Source organism: Varanus komodoensis, unplaced genomic scaffold (genome assembly GCF_004798865.1).
Source record: "Varanus komodoensis strain SLA01 unplaced genomic scaffold, ASM479886v1 scaffold28, whole genome shotgun sequence".
In the NCBI taxonomy this organism is placed as follows: Eukaryota; Metazoa; Chordata; class Lepidosauria; order Squamata; family Varanidae; genus Varanus; species Varanus komodoensis.
Genome location: NW_025335727.1, coordinates 6,118,879 through 6,134,467, shown reverse-complemented (window position 1 = coordinate 6,134,467; position 15,589 = coordinate 6,118,879).

Sequence of the window (15,589 nt, the reverse complement as noted above, 5' to 3'; positions counted from 1 at the left end):
CGGGCATCTAGGAAGCCTGCAAGCAAGACACGAGATGAAAAACTGTCAGCCACTTGAATGCCACAGGAAGCCATATCAGAGGCACACTCTTCCTGTGCCAGAGAAGCATAGTGAGAAGACAGTCTTATTCCCCATCAATACATTTCATCTTCCCCTTTCCAACAATGAATTGTCTACTGTTCTTGAAAGGTCATCTAAGCCGGCCTTCAAGTAACTGTAAGATGTGATAGCAAATTCCATAACTTAACTACAGGGAGGACCATAGTTTAGTTGTCGAGTGCATGCCTTGCATCCAGAAGATCCCAAGTTTACGATGGTCCAATGGTCCAACCCCGTATAAGGACCTTCCCATGTTTGAACTATGTATTGTGTGAAGCAGTGCTTCTATTTGTCTCGTGCTCACCTTGAGTTTCCTGGTCAGAGGGGCATTCCGGAGACCACTCTTGTTGTTCTGCAGAAGTGTCTGCTCTTTTTGTGGTCTCTCATTCATTTAACATTATGTCCACTTTGATACACTGAATCTTCAGTGTTTCCTCATCTGCCCTTCCTATATTGGGTGCCTCCAGAGATGCAGCTCCTGGAGAGAGGAGTTTGGTTTCTTTCAAAAAAGTGTAGGCAGGCAAGAAAATGGGAATGAGGAAAAGAAGGAAGCACCTCTGTTGACTTTGCCTCACTCTCACCTTTAAAGAGGTGACAGGTGACAGAAAGCAGATGTTTAGAAAGGGCTCCACATTCCGAAACCTTGCTGTAATGAAGGAGAATCTAGGCAGATCAGCTTCGCATCCATGGTGCAGTGTGTGTTAGGACTGTGCTCGCAACAACATGCTGTGTGGGTGCTGTCAGGGGTTGCCATTTGGAGACTTATGGTTGCCACCATGGTGCACCATGCTACAAGTTCCTTCGCTATTGTTGTGTGACAAACAATTCTGCACAGCTTGTCAATGGCGACAGTGGAGGCTTTTTTGTTTAGATGCCTTGTCAGTGTTTGTATGAAACAGCAGAGCCCCACACTCCATTAAGTTTTTGTAAAATGAACTGCCTGTAACTTGCTGATTCCCGGATAGCAGCAGCAATGGCAGTGGTTGCAAGCTAATCCTCTCCAGTTGGTTGGGCTGGTTCAGCGAGAGCCTTCATTCATACAACAGGGAGCAGATCTTTTTCAAAATCTAGTGCAGTGACTTCAGGGCTAAATATTAACCAGGACAGACAAGAAGTAATTTAATCTGGAGGAGACCTTTTAAAGAATGGCTGTGTACTCTGAACTCAGGCTAAATAGTAGAACCTGTTTTAGCAAAGAGAAAGGCTTCGGGGTATATTTCTAATTCACACAGTGTTGGGGACATAGACATTTCTCGGTGATGTTTAATGTATCATATATATTAATAGCAAGTTCAAAGATAGGCAAATGGAAATAGCCATGCACAAGGGGGAGGTGCCAACTGGCTATAGAAATTTCTGAAACAGAGAGGTGCTGGGGCCGAGGACTGTCCAATAGGATGCTCTCTCATCAAACATCGGATCTGTTAAATCTTGCCATGGTTAGGCAGATAACACACTGCACACCCTCATAGTTACTGTACTTTTCCTGGCACACGGCTGTCGTGACTGACAGACAGGAATACGAATTTTAAAACTACAGAAGAGTAAGGACACATAATCACTTTGCTTCTATTCATTATGTACCAGAGCTTAATGCCACCCCCCTCACATTCGCTTTCCAAAGCCTGCAATGATATATGCAAAATGTGTATGTTAGTAGATTGCCCACTTTGAGAATTTGGGTGAAAAATACATGTTCACATGTTGGTTAGTAGGGGAAATACATATTTGATTGCACCCTTTATAAATGGTGGCCTTTCCCCCAGTTTATCAAGAGCAACAACTGCACAGATGAGACTGAACTTGCTGATTCATTCATCCCACTGGTGGACACAATACAAAAGCACAAGAAGACATTTGGGGCAGCTAGTATCTGCTGATCTTTCCTTCCAGTTGTAGTTCTCTAGGTAGGACCGTGTGTTCTAAATCATTGTAGCATCAGATTATTTTTAGATGCTTCAACATTGCTGCAGCTGCTGGCCAACCAGTCTTTATTTTAGGCAGGTTGCTAATTCATAGTCCAGGATCAAAAAACCAGGATTAATAATCCAGTTTCTCCCAAGAATGGTTCCAACATCTGGGATTCTTTAGTTTATAAAAGGGCCAAGTAAGAGGAGACACAATAAATGTGTACAAAATTATGTGAGACATGGAGAAAGTAGAAAAAGAGACATTTTTTCTCACTCTCCCATAATACTAAAACCTTATATCATCCCATGAAACTGATTGGTAGGAGATTCAGGAGATAAAAGGAAACACATCTTCACATAGTATATAGTTAAATGATGGAATTTGCTATTACACATAGGCTAAGCATGGAGGATAAAGAGATCAATGGCTACCACAGTGGGGGTGATAGTTCAGAGCCAGCTTGACTATTCACAGCATTTGCTGGGGAACCTGGGCCAAGGGTGCTGTCGCACTCACATCCTGTTGTTGATTTCCCATTGGGACAGCTGGTTGATGCCTGTGCAAGCACAATGCTGGCCCAGAAGGGCCCTGGTCTGATCCAGCCTTCCTCTTCTCATATCCTTCTTATTGGTTGATGCATTATGTAGGGATGCTTGATGAATTCAGCTGTTCTAAAAGCCAATACAAAAGGACCTGGAGAATGTCCACATGAGTTGGCATCTGTGGACTACATTTTGCATGTCTCCAAATGCTGTGACACAATTAATTGCAATTAAAACATACATCAGAATATGCATATTTAAATCTTATTTTGAGAGAAACACAGAACGCGCATTAAAATATATATTTAAATACATATGTTGAGAGGATTTTTTCCTGGAATTTCAGATTGATGCCAAAATGGAATGAAATAATGGGTAAGAATTGGGTGAAGAATGCATGGGCTGAAAATGCACAGATCTACCCAACCCAAGTTTATTGTGAGAACCGATGCTTGGGAGGTGATCTCTTGCTCACCCAGAAGAGGAACAGGGAGAAATTCATTCTCTTTTAAATTAGTATGAGAAATGCAACTTAGCTACCCTTCAAGTGCGAGCCTTGTAATGGATTGTCCCAGATATTGCACACAAAAATGCATTTACTGGGGCATTAGTAAAATTGCTTGCAAAAATGTGTACATTAGGCAAAAACATGTTTATATTAGGGGAAATGTGCATAAAATGGTTAGGATTCTTTTTTTTTAATCATCATGATCTCATTCTGCACAGTTTACAACAATCCATAAAAACAAAACAATGTCATGCAATACAAATATCATGCAATCAAAACAGTGTTACAATATTAACATAGCTAAAATATACAATAGAAATGATCTTGTGAAAATGAAAACACCTCCAAACTTCATGCATGAAGCAAACCTAAGAAGGGAAATATGAGAGGGAGAGAAACCAAAACTGATAGATTCCTTGAGGGTCAGAGAGAAGTATTCCCAGTCAGACTTGTCTGAAATGGTGCTGAAATTTTGAGAACAGCCATCTACCAGCAATGGAAGTGTCTGATGCAAATCTCAAAGGAGTGCCTTTAATGCATATTTATTTATTTTAATTTTTATATACTGACCCATTCCCATAGGCTCTGGGCAGTTTGCAAGAAATTAAAACCAACACTGATTAAAATTGACTAAGAGAACATATTAAGTAAAACTGATATGAGAAGTAATCTGGGAAGTTCTATTGGAAGAGATACGTCTATAACTCCTTCTTAAGGGTGGCAATCTGGGATATCAGAGCATCCCTCCTGGCAGACAATTCCATAGTTTAGAACATCCTCTGGGTAGTTGACATTCATATTAGAGAAGCAGACATCAGAAGATTATCCCCTGAGGTCCTTAGCTGGCAAGGTGGAATGTATGGGCAAGGGATCTCCTGAAGGTATTTTGGACCCAAGCCATGAAGAGCTTTAAAGGTTTGTGCTGAATCCAGAAGCATATTGGCAGCCAGTGCAAAGACTTTAAAATAGGTGATATGTGGTCCCTCCTTGATGTCCCAGAGACCAGCCTGGTTGCCATATTTTGTACTGCTCGCAGGTTCTGGGGTGGGCACAAGGGCAGCCCTGTGTGGAGTGCGCTGCAGAAACTGGGCCTAGCCATTACCAGCATGTGTGCCACTGTTTTCAGGTCATTCTCCAATAAGGGATGCAGATGTTGAATCAGCTGAAGCTGATAACAGATACTCTTGAGTACAGTTTCTATCTATCTTGTATTCATGCATAATCAGACAGCTGGAGTTTCTAGTTATCCAAAGGGAATTACATCCATTTGTGTTAGCCTGAGATCTTCTTGCTAATTTAGCAGAGTGGAGAGCATGTTAGTCTTTGTTTGTTTGTTAGGTTTTCTGTTTGTTTGTGCTGAACCATGGCCCAGAATTATCACAGGTGCTCAATTTGTGCAGCTCTGAACAATGGTATAATGGTAACATAGGTGAACCAAGTGAATAATTTCCCTTTCCGCTCTGCCCACGTCCAGTATCACACTGCAATGTGAAAAGCCAAGGGCTAGAACTCTGAAATACAGTTACCTCTTGATATGCTTCTGTGATTCCATTAATGCTAATATATGAATTATGGGGTGACATGAAAGATGATTTACTGCTCAAGTCAGTTTCTTCTGTTGTATCTGGATGCTACTGAAATTAGGGCGCAGTGTTCTGGAGCATAAGAGCTTAAATAATCAACAAAGTTGCATTTAACTCTTCATTTCTTTGCAGCAGTGGAATTTCTCCTTTCTTGTGTAATCAAAATTGGATCTGGAATAGATGCTGTAACTCATTATTTTGTTAAGAAGTGTGACCTGTAGCACCTTCGCTTAACTGCTTAATAGCAATCTGGGAAGAAAAAAATGGAAAAAGAAGCAGGACCTCTGGGCCTTTCATGTCACATAACAGGAGTTTCAGCAGGTGTCACCTGTATGACAAATCACCTGTGGAAAGCAATGTCCCTCCAAAGCACCTGACCATACTTCAGAGGGCCTCCACACCTGTCCTTAATCTCCAGATTAGCAGTTGGGGGGCAAGACTGTACCTCTGTGAGGGCTTCCTTTTGCTAGTCCATTGTACTAAGTTCATTAAAATAATAGTCAAACGAGAAGAATGGGATGCCAAAGGAGAACCTGGTCCTGAAGGGTCTTCAGCTGAAGCTGCAGTTTTCAAGCCTGAGTCATCAGATCTTGTGCATTACATCACCAGCCAGCATGAGCAATGCTCAGGCGTGAGGGGAATCATAGTCCAAGGTTGGGTACCATCAAGCAAAATGTTTTTGTATACCTTTAACCTGGGTATCTCTGTCAGGGCTTAGGCAGAACTCCTTTGGTGTAATAGACTTGCATTTTGATTAATTTGCAGAGTGCTCTGGAAGTCAACAGTACTAATACAGAATACAGAATAAATATAGCAATTCGCTAGAGAAAAGGTAAATTGGAGGTACAGAACATCCTTATATTGCAGAACCTTCCATTTCTGATCATCCTCCTCCTCCTCTTCTGTCCAGGAAATCTTTGGTGAACATTCATACATGAGGGAATCCAAAAGGTTCCTCAGAAAAGTTTGTACCCATGGCTGTTTATACCATGATTTCCTTCAAATGAGTTTCTTACTTTGATGAAAGTTGAGTTCAGGATATCAGGCCTTTTTCCTGATGAGTCTTTATGTAAAGGCAGTAGTGATAGCTGTGCCCCAGATGAAGCAGAACGTTTTCTAAAAATATTCTAACTAAAGCTGAGGATTCTCTTTAAAATCAAAGCACCACACACTAAATTCAAAGTGTGCTTGTTATTGTTTTAAATATCTAAGCTCAGAAGAGAAGCCTATTTCTTATGATAACTTTCAGAGTGGTAGCCATGCTGGACTGTAGGGAAGGCAATACCAACCATTCTTCTTGCACGTAATTTGTTTGCTTGATTGAAGTAATTGGAACTGGATATGAAAATGTCCTAATTTTCCTCTTTCTACCATACCCAGTTCTGTCTCGGTCATCCTTCCTGCACTGCAAGCTACCTGTTAGCAGGGATCGGTACTGATCATATGCAGGGGTCTTTTGACGTGAGGCTGATAGTCACATGAATGTAACCCAAAGACTTCATGCATTTCTGGTGTAGCGCATGAACTACGTAGTTATTGACCTTATGCAAGTTCATTTTTAAAAACAACACCAAAAGAGAAAACCTATGATGTGACATAGAAAAGGCATTTGGTAGAGTGACCTGAGGATTAGGCTCTTGCGGCTCCTAAATTACTTAGGTGCTCTTGATATTTTTACACAAAGTCTCATAAATTAACTCATTAATCAAGCATTAATGGCCTAGTCAAGGCAGATGTTGAATCCAGCTGCTAAACATGGTTTTAATGGGCTTCTCTCTCTCTTGCTCTCTCTCTCTCCTTTTATAGAGCCAATTAATTCCAGTATAATCTTGGGAAAAATGTGCGGTGTTTGTCAGCTAGAGAAGACAACAGCAGTAGTTTCTGAATGATTATTATTTAATGATTTAAGTTTAGTTAGATCACCTATTAATTCTAGCATTATTCTTAAAGAATGGGAGCATAGGTAAATTTAAGTTCTCCAAGAAGATCTGTGGGCAACTCTTATGAATAAGCATGAATTTGCATGAGATTATTATCACCACAATGTGGCTACCATTTTATTCTTTGGGATTTATACCAACCTACTCACTGTAAGCCACTTACCATATTCCCATTTAATTATGAGACTTCTTGTCTAGCACATGTAAAGTGAATATGAGACAAATCTTACTAAAATGCTTTTAGTTTCATGCCAGCTGCTTTGTATAGATTGCCTGATAGGACCTTTGAATATGGAAAACTCTGTGTAGACCTTAATAAGCTGCATATGCTAAAGGATTACTGTATTGTTGACTTTCAACACTTTTGGAAAGCTTTTGCGACAATGTGCAGAAGAGAATATGGTCAAATAACACTCTGGAGAAAGCTCACCTTAGAGCAAACATTATTTTATAGCTTGCACTGAATGTATATTAATCCCTCCAATGTTAGCATTCCATGATTTTTATTTATGATGTTAAAAAAAATCAAGGGAGAGATCATATCATCCCTAGTCATCATCTAGGATAGTGTAGGAGCAAAATCTATCCCTCCAGAATTTGCAGGTTTTGCCTCATTCTTGGCTCAGTCCTGCAAAGCTATCTGAGCCAAGACAAAGTCTGTGAATGCTTGTGGACCTCCCCGTTGCACAACTGGGAACATTCAGCAGACTCCATTCCCAATGGTCAACATCAGTGTCCACTTCTTTCCTATTCATTGCTGCCAACAGCAGCAGTAGCACAAGGAGAGAAAGGGCACAGTGCGCAGGCACACCGTTCTCAGCAGCCAACCTTCTTTCCTGCTCACTATTGCTGGTTTAGTTTCTGGAAAGCATCCAGATGTTTCTAAGAAGCTGAAACAAGGGAATCTATCCATTCATTTCTCCATGGAAGATGCTCACACATGTCCTATCTAGGCGGCCACTGGATACTTCAGGTCCTCAGATCTGAGGTCAGAAACAGAACTCAGACTGGAGCTAAGGATGCATGCTGCATCTCCTCCTTCTCTTGCTTCTTCAATGTCAGAAAGGAACCTCAAAGATCGGTAAGGGGGGCATGGAAAGGAGTAGTCTGGGACCACCAGGATGCAGCTGAAATTGCCTGTCCAGCTGTACTGCAAAGTGGAGAAGAGGAGAGAGAGATTTTCTTCACTGGATGCATCTCAGCTTCTGTGATCCATAGGATTATACCCTTGGAGATGCTAATATATTCAATGGTATAGAAGTGTCACAAACAAACAAACAAATATGTGCAAATGTGTTAGTGGTATCGACATCTGCAAGATGTATCTTCTCCCTGTTTCCCATAGCTAAAGTGTGATCTGTTTCATTTATTTATAGTAGTTGTATGCCATTTAATATAATATCTTGTGTGCCTTATATGGAAATACACATAATGCAATATATCCATGGTAAGTAACAGAAAATAATGGAGCAGAAGTAGTCTAGTACGGTAGGAGGGGTCTATCACAAAATATCCATTTCCTAGAAGGCACAAGATAATGGCACAAGAAAGGCAACTTGCCGCAAAGCCTAAGTACAAAAAGATGATGGATCTGAGTTCCAAAACTTGAAAGAAGAGATATATGCATTTGAAATCATTTTTGTACATTAAATTTGGTCCATTTGCAACCTCAGACAGAAATGAATGGAAGCATAATTTTCTGGGAAAGTTCACAATTCACGAGCTTGTAGTCACATTCAGAAGTGTGCGTGGTTACAAGTGCACATTCTTACTTTCATTTATGCAACAAATAGTGGACATTTGTGGGTGCACTTTAAAAGATGGACCAAAATGTGCCCTTTTCTGTTCTAACAAGAAGAAACAAAAGCTCAAGCTCAGAACTAAGAATGAGCTGAATCTAGCTCATAGGTGAAAATGGGAAAATATTAATGAGCTCAAAACTTGCATTCATCCATCCCATCAAAAAAGCATCCTTAGATCCCATCCTTTTCTGCTCCGAGACCTCTGTCCCTTGTACAACCTCTATGGAGACTCTGATCTCAGAATTGGGGACCTACACTCAAATCCCCCCTCCCCATGCAAAGAATTGTGCAGGCTGCTTTCCTGAGGCTGATCTCAAATGAGAGTCTTAGCTTGTCAATTCCTTAACATTCCAATAATGCATTATCCAGGAAAAATGTGCATGGTTAAAAAAAGGGCTTTTTACACTTTAATCAATGCTAGAGAAGTAAGCGTGTGAATGCACTTTAAAAAAGAAATGCACACTCATTTTTCCTGTTTGAAAAAGGAGAAAAACTTGCATTCATGAGAGGAGGAATGAGCTTGTAAGTGGAAGTTGGAGAGCCACGATAACGTCAAGTTTGTTGATATTCCCAGTGCTGGTTGGAAGCCGCATAGAGGTCATGGCCATGTAACAAATTCCAGTCATAAATTGAAGGAAACTTTAGACCCACACCCAGAATGTAGGGTATAGCGATTAGATTGTTGGACTTGGACTGGAGAGACCCACCTTGAAATCCCTACTCTCTCACAAAGGTCTCTGGGTGACTTGGGAACAATCCCTCTCTGGCTAACCTACCTTCCAGGAATGCTCTTCGGATATGCATACACCCTTAATGTGCATGCAAAGAAGAACCTTGCATGCATTGCTGAACTTCTTGCAGGAGAGCCAGTGTATCAACATAATGAATCAATGTCACAGGAGCAGCAGGCAGCAGCCAGAGACCTTTGAACAGAACTGGGAATTTCTGTTTATACGTATAAGTTTGCCAATTTGGTACAGATAACCTCTTCCAGCCTGTGGAACTTTGGACCATTCATAGCATTATTTCTGCTGCCTCCTGATGGACCTTGAAGCCTAATTAGCTATTCATATTAAGACAAAAATGGGGAAAAGAAAAATTGAAAGGGTTATGCATTTCTTCCTGTGGAGTAAAATGGTAAAATGGCTGAATTCTGCAGGCTTTGATTAACCTTAATGGCCGTTTACCGGCTTGAGAGTGCTTGGAACACACCAAACAGGTTTGATCAAAGGGTAAGAACACAACAAAAGATGGTAAAATGAACCTGCATTTACATTTCTGATGTGTACTTAGGGAAGAACAGTGTTGACTTGAAGTTGTTGGGCTGGCAGCTTTTTGTGGTTGAAAGAAGCCAGGCAGAATTGCCCCAAAAGGCTTTAATAGTGCCATATTTTAGAAGTACATTTTCACTGCATGGGTCATTCAGATGAAATGTTCGCCATGTGGAATGATTAAGTAGAAAAATAAGAAGGCATTCTCCTTTTATTTCCAGTGTGCAGATTGAGCCAGGTAGTGGTGGTGATGCAAGAGTGAGGGAATGGCTACTGGAAGTGAAGTTACATGTGCAAACATGATCTTCTTTTTAATTTCTGAACGTGCACATGTGAATGCATCTATGAACCTTAGAGAAGTACAATATTTACTCCAGAATAACTCTTACAAGGGTTCTTCATGTGCAGTGCAATCCCATCTGTGCTTACTCAGAAGGAAATTCCATGGATTTTAATGGGACAAACTTTCCAGTTAGTGCTTTATTTCAGGCATTTCGTACTCCATGGTTTAGTGTATATGGAAGAGTGAGCCTTCACTCTGCTCTTCACAAGGCCACAAGGGGAAATAAAAAGCATGTGTTTTTGCTTTTGAACGAAACCATGGTTCTTTTCAAGGTTCTTATCCACTTGGAGAAGCTCAGGTTAGTTTAGTTAAGGCTAAAGCAAGTATGGATCCAACCATAACTTCTGATTCTAGCTTGTTGTCCAAGCACAGGTTAAAGCAGGAGGCTTCTACAGATGAAGCTAAACTCCAGAATTCACAAGCTTCATCCAGCATGGCCCAAAGTTCAACCATAGCAAGAGAACTACCGATTCCTCACTACAGATGTCAGTTAACAATAGTTCTTACTGAGAAAAATTCCTACTCCGAAGCACTTGTTAGTTAAAAGTAACAGTGGATGCCTTTGATCTCCTTCTTGGGGGCACACCACAACAGTTCAAGTCTGATGTCTGCACTAGACCTTCTTGTTTAGAACTGGAGTCATGGTTTGGTATTCTTTTGACTGCTGTATGAGCTTTGCTGATACCTGCAATTGAAAACTACAGCAATATGCTTCTTTCCTCAGTGGTGCAAGTACTTTAGAAGTGTCCACCCAGCAGTTTCAAGTAGTCCTTCCTTTTAGGGAGAGAGGCGAAAAAATTGACAGGCATTCAATGCTAAGAGGATTTTGGTGACTAGAAAGAGAACTTTAATGCATGCACTGCTTTCAATGAAAAAACAAAGAATCAGTGTTGATGTGAGGTTAGACTATTGCTGCAAGATTAGAGTGCCTGATTCTGTTATTGTAGGGTTCAGGCTTTGCAGCTTTTATGCCTTTTTGACTACACTCAGTACAATACAAGGAGGAATGCCAGCCTGTGGCCTCTATCCTTTGCCACAGATTTTATTTCCCTGTTACTGTAGCCAAATCTTTGTCAAATTATGGGAATTGGTTTAATAAATATTAAATACACTTTGGATGTGGTCCATCATTCAGTGAAGCCAATAGCAAGACTCCTGTTGACCTAAAGCTGCTTCTCATGTTGACCTCTGAAAGTGGGTGCGGGGGTCCCGTCACTGACATTTCTTGTGAACACCCATGAACACCCATGGGATGTTGTAATAATGTCGGGGGCATTCTCATGGCAGGTCACCCATGGAGGTCTTGTCCATTTATAAGATGTCTGCCAAACAGTCCTTAAAACATTCATTCCCCAGCTAGCAAAGTGGGAGAGGATTAAAAATTCAGGTAGTAGAAATTCAAACTCATTTGAGTGAACTGCAGATTTTTCTGCTATTCCTGAACAAAGGGGAGTAGTCTGAATGCCACCTTAACCATTCAACTGATCAGTTCACATTTGGAAAATTTGTTGGTGAATCCAGTTGACTCTTGCAAGAAAAAAGAATGAACCGCGAGTAGAATATTGATCAAGTCAACTGGCTCTGAGTTCTTCAGCACCAAGAAAACATTACACAGCCATAGATGCATTATAAAGCATTTGCATAATCCAGGCAATGTCTGGATACATATTCATCCATGTATTGAAGAAGAGAGGCATTATTTCATAAGGTTTGCAAAATATTGCTATCCCTAATACCAGTCATGCATATCATCTCCAAAATACTAGCCAACCATTTGCTAATGTTTTACTTAACTGGAAAAGAAGGGCAGTTTGAAGAATAGCTCTGTTGCGCTGCTGACCAATTTCAGAGTAGGATGACCTGCTGTTATGCTAATGCACATCTCTTGACCGCCTGTCAGCAGTGAGTCAAGCAGCTTTGGGGGATTATGTTGCTAACATGCTGAGAGGGAGCCTGAGCCGATGGCTTGCTGGGTCAGGGGCACTTCAAGTTACTTTGAAGCAAGAATATGCAAAACACACTCAAGGCAAATGGGATTCACTACAAGGAGTTTTGTGTGTGCGTGTCCCTTGGACTGCTGACTTTTGCTGTGACCGAGAGCAGATGCATTAAAATGACGTTCATGGAAGAGAGGAAATGGAGACAGAAAAATGGCTCATCACAGAGAGTACCTGCTGTGAGTGTGAAACATAGAAGTGACAGAGTGAGTGGAGTGAAAACGAGATCTTAGAAGAGCATGGCGAGAAGGAGGGCTGGAGAACTATATAACCCTAATCAAATGATAATTACAGACCAAGGGAAGTCTGCACTGCCATCTCTTGGTAGAAGCAGGGCATTGCTGGACTTTGCCTGCGGTGGTAATTTGCATGTGGCACTAACTTTCTGTTTTGCACGTTGGGCTTTGAACAAGTCAAAACTCAACAAAGAGAGGCCTTGTGCAAGTTAATATCACAGCCAAGTCTTGATTGTTTTGTTTTAAAGCTTAAGATTTAAAATCATTTCTGGACTTCCCACCACATTCTGTCCAAGCTGCAACACAGTTATAAATTAAAGTGTTGCTCTGAATTCTGCTTACATTACAGAAATATGTCTGGCATATTCCCAATATCACCAGCCAGCTTAGCCAGTGACCATGCTAGCCAAGAAAGGATGGGAATTGTAATCCGATATATCTAGCAGGCATCGGTTTAGGAAGCCTGCTGTATTTCATTAAGGCTGCAATCTTATTCATGTTTACCTAGGAGTAAGTCAATGAGTCTTCCTTCTGGGTAGAGAGCATTTAGTAGACACATATTGAATTTTTTCTCCCATTTCATGCATAGATAGAAGATATTGGGGAAGCAGATAGACATTGAATCCTGGAAAGTGAAATACAAATGCCTGAGTTTTGTCTTGTCGTTAATCATCACTTTGGAATTCATCTGGTCAATGGCTGTTGATCTGGGATGATCTAACTCAGTTTGCTTGGAATTCATGACTGTGTGCCTGAGGCAGAGAAGGTCGTAATTTAATTTGCCAGAGAGCATAGGACTAGAATGTGTAAATTAGTCATGTGAAGAGTCCTTCCAAGAAATGTTGCTGGTCTTATTGGAATTCTTCTTTCTTTCCCTGACGTTCTTCAGATGTTGTTCCTGGATGGAAGAGGTTGCTGAGAAATTTTTAGATGACAATTAAATGAAGACCCCACAGATCCAGGCCTTAAGAGCTTTTAACACTGCATGAAGACATCATTTGTGCAGTGAAAAAAAAAGACTTTGGACACCCAGGTTGGTGATGTGTGGATAGTATCCACTGCACAACTTGACTAACAAAGCATTTGTAATGTTTATGGAAGTCATCTTAAGAGGAACAAAACACAGGGTCCTGTTGCTCCTGTAGCTTTATTAATTTTTATAAAGACCAAATTTCAGCATATGCACCTTGCATTAATGAACCCTCTCCTTTTTTGCATCTGGCTATCCTGCAAAATTCTGGCAGAAAGCTTCATGCAGTGACTCCTCATAGAAGTGAAAGAGGAAAGTTCAAAAGCCAGGACTAGAGTCCAATATTAAGTAAACAAAAAGCATGACTACAGAAGAGTTACACCCCTTGAATGTCAGCAGTGAAGAAACTGAAATTGTGAATGGCTTTTCATACCTTGGTCAATCATCAATTCAAACAGAGACTGCAGCCAAGAAATTTGAAGACTGAGACTTGCAAGGGCAGCTGTGAAGGAACTTAAAAGATCATCAAGTGTAAGGACAATTCACAGGAGACCAAAGCCAAGATTATCCGTACTATTGTATTAGGAATTGCCATGTATGGGTGTGAAAGCTGGACAGCGAAGAAAGGCCTGATGCCTTTGAAACATTCTGCTCGAGGAGAGTTTTGTGGATGGCCTCAACTGACAGACAGGCAAGCGTGTCCTAGATCGATCAAGCCAGAACTCCGCTGGATGCAGACATTATAGAACTGAAGTTGTTCTACTTCAGGCACAGAAGACAAGGAGGACCAACTATGAGATGGCTCAGCTTCATAAAGAAAGCCATATCTTGAATTTACAACCACTGAGTAGGGCTCTCATACTCATTTGTCGGCTTGTCATAAGTTAGAGGCAAATTGATGGCTTGTAGCAGAAACTATTGAAATGCTTTCTTTGTCATTTCACAATTCTTTTTTTTTTTTTTTTTGTATGTGTGTTCCTTGGAAATTCCTTTGATATCTTGCCACAATGGCATTCCATCACCTTTAAACATTGCATTTTATTTATGAATTACATTTATATCCCATTGTTCATCCCTGTTGGGAATCATGCATGGGTTTTTCCCAGGTGGTCTCCCATTCCAGAACTCACAAGACCCAGAGCAACTTACCTGCAACAAGGTTATTACACAATCTGCTTTCAATCTGCCCAGGAAATTATTGTATTTGGCATAACTTCATCTCAATCAGAAAATGACCCTGGCTTGTTTTCTGTATGCAAGCCACCAAAATGGTAAAACTATTTTTAAAACTTCCTAATTGAAATATTTATGCACACAGTACCACAATAACAGGAGAAGCTAGCATCACAATATGGCAGTAAAAGCTATTTTGAGGGGAAAATCACAAGAGTTTGTAACCAACCTCCAGGAGGAAAGGGGTCCACAAACTTGGTGTCACTCCTGTGTGTTAGGGTGAGGAAACCTTCTCATGAAGTCTTGTTGAAGCGCAGGTGTAGTCAACAAGGGTTGCAGAGCTAATACTAGACAGAACCAGAACCAAGAGCATATGGAGACTGCAGGACTGCATAGCTCTTTCTCTCTCAGTGTCCCATCCCATCAACAGTTTGATGAGATGCCATAAATATAAACATGTAAACACAGCAACAAGAACGATCAGGGGCCTGGAATCAAAGGAGAGATAGAAAGAACTGGGCATGTTAAGCCTGAAGAAGAAAGGACTGAGGGAAGATATGGTAGCACTTTTCAAATGTTTGATAGCTTGCCACACAGAGGAGGGCCAGGTTCTCTCTCAATCATGCCAAAGGGCAGGAGATATCATAATGGACTCAAGTTACAGGAAAGCAGGCTGGACATCAGGAAAAAACACCTGACTGTTAGAGCAGTATAGCGATGGAATCAATTCCCTATGGAGATGATGGTCTCTCCCACATTATAGGCATCCATGTGCCATTCAAGACAGCCATGTCTTAGGGATGCTTTCACTTGGAGTCCTGCATTCAGACTTATAGGCCCCTCCCAATGCAATGATTCTGTGAATCCTCTTGGAAGTCCTTCTTGATTTGGTGGACGGCAGAAGGATGTACATCAATCAACATTTTGCACACTCCGATAACTTAATAACCTTCTGAACTTCAGAAGAAACATAGGTGCATTTTTAGAAAAGGGTTCCTCTTGGGCTAATTTCCTGAAACAATTTGCAGCCTACAACAGATTTTAAGTGGCTTCGTTATAAACCCCAAGAGATGCAGATCCAGCCTTAACTACCTGCACAAACTGTGCCATGCTCTAATAAATGCAAAGGAATGTTTGCAGCTCAGTGTTTCCATGCGCCACCTTTTGCGTCTTTTACAGTAGGCAGCAACTGTTCCTTCTTTCTTTCTCATTGT